Source organism: Leucopleurus acutus (assembly GCF_964270905.1).
Source record: "Leucopleurus acutus genome assembly, chromosome: 9".
Taxonomy (NCBI): Eukaryota; Metazoa; Chordata; class Mammalia; order Artiodactyla; family Delphinidae; genus Leucopleurus; species Leucopleurus acutus.
Genome location: NC_139144.1, coordinates 102,493,157 through 102,500,778, shown reverse-complemented (window position 1 = coordinate 102,500,778; position 7,622 = coordinate 102,493,157). Strand labels below are relative to the sequence as shown.

The 7,622-nt window shown below is 40.8% G+C and overlaps 1 pseudogene across 1 annotated transcript; it reads left to right on the top strand.

The window, feature by feature from the left end:
- The first annotated feature begins 6,422 nt into the window (after positions 1-6,422).
- Positions 6,423-6,838, top strand: LOC309966183 (ubiquitin-conjugating enzyme E2 C-like; annotated as a pseudogene). Its single transcript has one exon. The product of its transcript is annotated as a ubiquitin-conjugating enzyme E2 C-like (transcript).
- Positions 6,839-7,622: the final 784 nt, after the last annotated feature.

Below are 7,622 nucleotides of genomic sequence, written 5' to 3'. Positions count from 1 at the left end.
ATCTGATAGCATTTTACCCACCGTAGAACTTCTTTCTACGAATGGGTAGAAAGAAGAATTGGAATCAGTCCTCTCAAACTCTGCTGTTGCTTTATCAATTAAATTTATGTAATATTCTAAATCCTTTGTTGTCACTTCAACAATGTTCACAGCACCTTCACCAGGAGTAGATTCCATCTCAAGAAACCTCTGTCTTTGCTCATTCATAAGAAGCAACTCCTTATCTGTTAAAGTTTTATCATGGGGTTACAGCAATTCAATCACATCTTCAGTCTCCACTTCTAATTCTAGTTCTCTTGCTGTTTCCACCACATCTGCAGTTACTTCTCCACTAAAGTGTTGAGCCCCTCAGAGTCGCCCATGAGGTTTGGAATCAGCTTCTTCCAAACTCTTGTTAATATTGATGTTTTGACATCTTCCCATGAATCATGAATAGTCTTAAGGGCTTCTAGAATGGTGAGTCTTTTCCAGAAGTTTTTCAATTAACTTTGCCCAGATCCATCAAAGGAATCACTATCGATGGCAGCTATAGCTTTACGAAGTGTATTTCCTAAATAATAATACTTGAAAGTCAAAAGTACTCCTTGATCCATGGGCTACAGAATGGATGAAATCTCAAACTGCTTAGAACTGCTTTTACGGCATCCCATAGGTTTTGGGTCATTGTGTTGTCGTTGTCATTTGTTTCTATGTATTTCTTTATTTCTTCTTTGATTTCTTCAGTGATCTCTTGCTTATTTAATAGCGTGCTGTTTAGCCTCCATGTATGTATGGCTTTTACAGCTTTTTTCCTGTAATTGATTTCCAGTCTCATAATATTGTGGTCAGAAAAGATGCTTGATACGATTTCAATTTTCTTAAACTTTCCAAGCCTTGATTTGTGACCCAAGATGTGATCTATGCTGGAGAAAGTTCCACGTGCACTTGAGGAGAAAGTGTATTCTGCCATTTTGGGGTGGAATGTTCTATAAATATCAATTAAATCTATCCGGTCTGTTGTGTCATTTAAAGCTTGTGTTTCCTTATTTATTTTCATTTTGGATGATCTGTCCATGGGTGTAAGTGGGGTGTTAAAGTCCCCTGCTATTATTGTGTTACTGTCGGTTTCCCCTTTCATGGTTTTTAGCATTTGCCTTGTGTATTGCTACTCCAGCTTTCTTTTGATTTCCATTCGCATGGAATATCTTTTTCCATCCCTTCACTTTCAGTCTGTATGTGTCCTTAGGGCTGAAGTGGGTCTCTTGTAGACAGCATATACATGGGTCTTGTTTTTGTATCCATTCAGCCAGTCTGTGTCTTTTGGTTGGGACATTTTTTTTTTTTTTTTTTTTGTGGTACGCGGGCCTCTCACTGTTGTGGCCTCTCCCGTTGTGGAGCACAGGCTCCGGACACGCAGGCTCAGCGGCCATGGCTCACGGGCCCAGCCGCTCCGCAGCATGTAGGATCTTCCCGGATGGGGGCACGAACCCCTGTCCCCTGCATCGGCAGGTAGACTCTCAACCACTGCGCCACAAGGGAAGCCCTGGTTGGGACATTTAATCCATTTACATTCAAGGTTATTATCAATATGTTTGTTCCTATTACCATTTTCTTAATTGTTTTGGGTTTGTTTTTGTGGGTCTTTTTCTTCTTTTGTGTTTCCTGCCTAGAGAAGTTCCTTTAGCATTTATTGGAAAGCTGGTTTGGTGGTGCTGAATTCTCTTAGCTTTTGCTTGTCTGAAACGCTTTTGATTTCTCCATCGAATCTGAATGAGATCCTTGCTGGGTAGAGTAATCTTGGTTGTTAGGTTTTTCTCTTTCATCACTTTAAGTATATCCTGCCACTCCCTCTGGCCTGCAGAGTTCCTGCTGAAAAATCAGCTGATAATCTTATGGGGATTCCTTTGTGTGTTTTGTTGTTGTTGTTTTTCCCTTGCTGCTTTTAATATTTTTTCTTTGAATTTAATTTTTGTTAGTTTGATTAATATGTGTTTTGATGTGTTTCTCCTAGGGTTTACCCTGTATGGGACTCTCTGTACCTCCTGGACTTGGGTGACTATTTCCTTTCCCATGTTAGGGAAGTTTTCTACTATAATCTCTTCAAATATTTTCTCAGACCCTTCCTTTTTCTCTTCTTCTGGGACCCCTATAATTCAGTCAGAACACACACATTTATCAATTAAGTTCACTGTCCTATATGGGTGCAGTTCGTGGCACCCCTAATCAATTATAACAGTAACCTCAAAGACAACTGATCACAGATCACTGTGATGGAAGGGGGTATGGGGAAGTCATTCTGGCTTATACGTGATTTAACTTGAACTTTATGCTAGCTAGAACAGCCTGTTTTGTGGCGTATTAAATGTACATTGTACATCTGCTTTAACCATTAAAGAAAAGAATGCATTTAAAAATCACAATGGAGGGAAATTCCTGGTGGTCCAGGGGTTACGGCTCTGCACTTCCACTGCAGGGGGCATGGGTTTAATCCCTGGTCGGACAACTAAGATCCACAGGCTGCACAGTGCAGCCAACAAATAAATAAACAAAAATAAAAATGAAAATGGAATAACTGTGGTTCAAGTATTCAAAATGGAGCCGGGTGGCCATCGTGGATGTGGTTTAAGACACACTCTTGCATCACTGAGAACTTGAATCTGCTGAAATGTATCAAACTCAAGGATACCACCAGTTGTTCTCAAAATATATCTGCTAGCCACTGCCAGCTGCATCTTTATGGCTTCAAGGTCCCCCTTGTAACTGTGAAACCATTTTGGTCCCCAACCAAACCTTGCTTAACAAGCACCTTTACTTCTTGCCAGCTCCAATTATAATTCTTGACAAACAATTATGTAATTTTACGATTCTTGCCTTTATAAGCCCCCCATCTTGTAGTAGCAGAACACAATTTGTAGCAGAACACAATTCAAATGCTTTTGGATCTGTGTCTCCCAGGCTATAGTTCTCAGTTTGGCTCAGATAAAACTCTTTTCTATTCCTATTGTAGACTGTTTATGGATTGCTCCCATCAACACCATAACAAATACAATAATATTGAAAAAAGTTATAAATATTGTGAGAATTACCAAAATGTGACATAGAATGAGCAAACACTATTGGAAAAGCGGCACTGATAGACCCGCTGCACGCAGAGTAGCCACGAATCTTCAATTTGTAAAAACCACAATATCTGCAAAGCACAATACAAAGAGGTCTGCCTGCATATCTTTCTCTAGTTTTCTGCTTGTTAATGGAAAAAGGTAAATAATAATACGAGTTACTCCATCATAGCCAAAACCAGAAGACTCCTTCCTCATTTCCTCTTTATGCAAAGTATTAATTGAAGACACTAGACATTTGTACTATTGATTCCCCACATTCTGAATTTTGCTGCTTACATCGTTATGATGTCATTTAACGTGTTCCTCTGCCTCACCATTTTTGTAAACTGGAAGTTAGTTGTGGTTAGTTTGATCAGACAGATCAGAATAAAGTTCAATTTTTTTTACAATGTTACTTAGAGATGATAGTTTATATTTCCATAGGGGGTACTCAACGTCTGGTTTTCCCTCTTTTTATGTTACCACTCATTGGTGATCATTGTGTAGATCCATTATTTTAATAGGTATTAAAAATGGTGATATCCTGGGCTTCCCTGGTGGTGCAGTGGTTGAAAGTCTGCCTGCCGATGCAGGGGACGTGGGTTCGTGCCCCGGTCCGGGAAGATCCCACGTGCCACGGAGCGGCTGTGCCGGTGAGCCATGGCCGCCGAGCCTGCGCGTCCGGAGCCTGTGCTCCGCCAGCAGTGAGAGGCCCGCGTACCCAAAAAAAAAAAAAAAAAAAAAGGTGATATCCTATTCTAAAATTTCTTTTTCATTAAGTAGCTAGAATATTTCTATTAGGATATTCTTTCCTTCTTCATGTATTTAGTAACCTGAAGTGTAGTTTATGCAGGAAAGACAAGATAAATGCTTGATAAGCACCAGGATATATTACAAATGAATAAATGATTTAAATGTTAGCAAAAAGGAAAATTTTAAAGTCCTAGAAGGAAACAGAAAAGTGTTCCACTACATGTAATCTGTACATGTGGAAGGTCTTTCTAATGGTGACTCAAAACCCAGAACACACAGATAAATTTATTGATTAATTTGCCTATATAATAGTGATACATATCTACATTACAAAAGTAAAATTGGGGGGACTTCCCTGGTGGCGCAGTGGTTAAGAATCCACCTGCCAATGCAGGGGACACAGGTTCAATCCCTGGTCCGTGAAGATCCCACATGCCGTGGAGCAACTAAGCCCGTGCACCACAACTACTGAGCCTGAGCTCTAGGGCCCGCATGTGGCAACTACTGAGCCCACGTGCTGCAACTACTGAAGCCCGCACACCTGGAGCCCGTGCTCTGCAACAAGAGAAGCCACCGCAATGAGAAGCCCGCGCACCACAACGAAGAGTAGCCCCCGCTCGCTGCAACTAGAGAAAGCCCGCGTGCAGCAATGAAGACCCAACACAGCTAAAAAGAAATAAATAAATTTAAAACGTTAAAAAGAACATTTTTTTAAAGTAAAATTTGAATGACAAGCTAGAAAATAGTATTTGTAACTCATCTAATAGGCAAATGTCTAGCCTCTCTAACATGCAGAGTTCCTAGGAAATTGAAAAATAAAAAACCAACAACCCATTGTAAAAATGGACAAAACAATATAAAGAGAATCAACAGAAAAACAAATATATTAAACATATGAAAATAGGCTTAATGCCACTCACATGGAAAGAAGGGCATATCAAACAGTTCTTCGATGTGATTTCTCTCCTATTTGGTTTTCAAAACTCGAAAGTATGAGACCAACAGGTGCCTTCGTACTTCATTAGTGAAAATACAAAACTGCATAACACGTGTGTAGGGAAATATAGCAAAGAATGCAATGTTATTTCAAATAGCAAAGGTTGGAACAATCCCCAAAGGGCCATCAACTGAGACATGTGAAAAAATAACCCCCTGCATAACTACACAAAAGACTACTATGCAGCTGTATAAAATGAATAAGCAAGCACTCTAGATACTGATATGGGAAGATCTCCATGACATATTGTTACATGAAAAGAATAAGATGTGGAGCTGTAAAAATAGTACACCACTTTTTACGTTTAAAAAGGAGAATAAATTAAGAATATATGCTTATATTTGCAGAAAGAAACAGTGTAAGTATACACAAGAAATAAAGTGATTAATTTTAGAGAACTGTGGGAGAATCAGGTGGACAAGGTAGAACCCAAATCTCTTAATATATGCTTTTCCATAATTTTTTATTATGGTAAAAAACTCGTAACATGACATACACCCTCTTAACAGAGTTTTCAGTGTATAGTACTATATTGTTAACTATAAGAACAATGTTGTGCAGACCTCTAGAACTTTAGGTATGAGAGCAGGCTGCCCCAATAACCAGAGGTTATTATTATACCTACATATGATTATTCATACGGAATTTGATTCTCAGATTGAACCTCAAGACTTTTACTATCTGTTTTATTTTAACTCACAAATGTAAGAAAAAAACATGGATTTTTCAGAAACTATCACCCATTAAAACCTTAAGTCTAACACAAACATCAGAAGCCCTAGAAATCATTAAAAGATTTTTGTACCGGAAGGAATTAAGTAGTTGGTAGCTGGATTAATTCCTTAGTTCATTCATTTTTTTAAGAAAGGAACATATTATAATGTAAACAGTTGAAATCAGAGCTCATTTTTTTTTTTGCGGTACGCGGGCCTCTCACTGTTGTGGCCTCTCCCGTTGCGGAGCACAGGCTCCGGACGTGCAGGCTCAGCGGCCATGGCCCACGGGCCCAGCCGCTCCGCGGCATGTGGGATCTTCCCGGACCGGGGCACGAACCCGCGTCCCCTGCATCGGCAGGTGGACTCTCAACCACCGCACCACCAGGGAAGCCCCAGAGCACATTTTGAGGAAGACAAATGAGACTGAAATATTTTGATAAGTTCTTGCAGTGCCTAGGCCACCAAACATGACCCCTGACAGCCTTAGAAAAACCGTAGCTTGCAATGCCGTTGGCTTTGTGCAAAACCATTTTTTAAAATATTTGAATCTGAATGTTACCTTGATTTTTCTCTTTGCTTTTCTCTTGTAACTAAACATATCTTACTTCCCTAAGGACAGATGGGTGCCTCAGACAGACTTTACCCACGTTCACGTGCTTAGAAAGACAAAATAGTAAGCGTGTTAATAAAATTTGAACTACTATTCACATTCCAGATGTTACTGTTTAGATTCAGAGCGTCAATGAGCCCCTTCTTCCCTCCATAGCTTTGACTCACAGCCATGCATACAAAGAACTGGCACCACAGCCCTGCAGCTCCTGTCTTCCTAGCAGCACTGCCTGGGCCTCCAGAGGCAAGAGGCTATGGCAGGAGCTGATGACCCTCAGAATGTCTGATCTGACAGAGGAATTTCTACCTTCCCTGAAGCAGACAACTTTTTCAAATGGGTGGGGACCATCCATGGCACAGCTGGCCAGTATATGAAGACCTGAGGTATATGCTCTCCTTGGAGTTTCCCAGGGGCTATGTGTCCACCACAGTGACGGTCCTCAAACCCTGCTACCACCCCATCGGGGACACACAGGGTAACATCTGTCTGAACATCCTGAAGGACAAGTGGTCCATCCTGTACGACGTCAGGACCATTCTGCTCTCCATGCAGAGCCTGCTAGGAGAACCCGACACCTATAGCCCTTTGAACATATGCTGGCAACCTCTGGAAAAACCCCACAGCCTTTAAAAAATATCTGCAAGAAACCTACTCAAAGCAGGTCTCCAGCCAAGAACCCTGACCCAGCTGTCTGGCTGCTCTCCTTGTATTGTCTTTTTATATTTTCCTTAGATGGTCTGTCCTTTCCTTGATTTCTGTATAGGACTATGTATCTGAAACTGTGCTGTTGAGGATAGGTTGGGACCTGGGACGCTTTACCAAAGTGCTTGCACTTGGCCCTGGACAAACAGCTACTGCAGCAACAGCGTACAAAGAAACTATAAGGAAGTAAAAATAACTGCACGCATGTGCAGTCGAAGTCGGGGCAATTATGAACAATACGATACACTTCTGAGTAGGGTACTGGCATGATCCCTGCACACAGCATCACCAAGGGGGAGGGCAGACCACCTAAGCCACCCCTCCAGCCCGACCCACTGATCTGCCTCTACCCTCACCACACTTAAGGGACCAGCATGCCTTCCTCGGAGAGTGAACAAGGGCACCTGTTTCTTGTTCACACTCCCTCCTGCTGTAGCACGAGTCCCAATAAAACTTTGCCTGAGTTTCTCATCTGGCTTCTTATCAGTTTCTATTGATTAAAGTGTCCAAGGACCTGGGTTGGTAACAGTGTCATCTTTGTTTTGTTTCTGTTTTTTGTTTGTTTGTTTTTGTTGTTTTGCTGTCTTTTGAGATGATTTTTTTTGAATTTTATTTATTTTCTATACAGCAGGTTCTCGTTAGTTATCTATTTTATACGTATTAGTGTATATATGTCAATCCCAATCTCCCAATTCATTGTTTCTGCTTTTTAATTTTAAGTCTCTGGTTGAGCCGTTGTGATGAATATATTAAATCAATACATT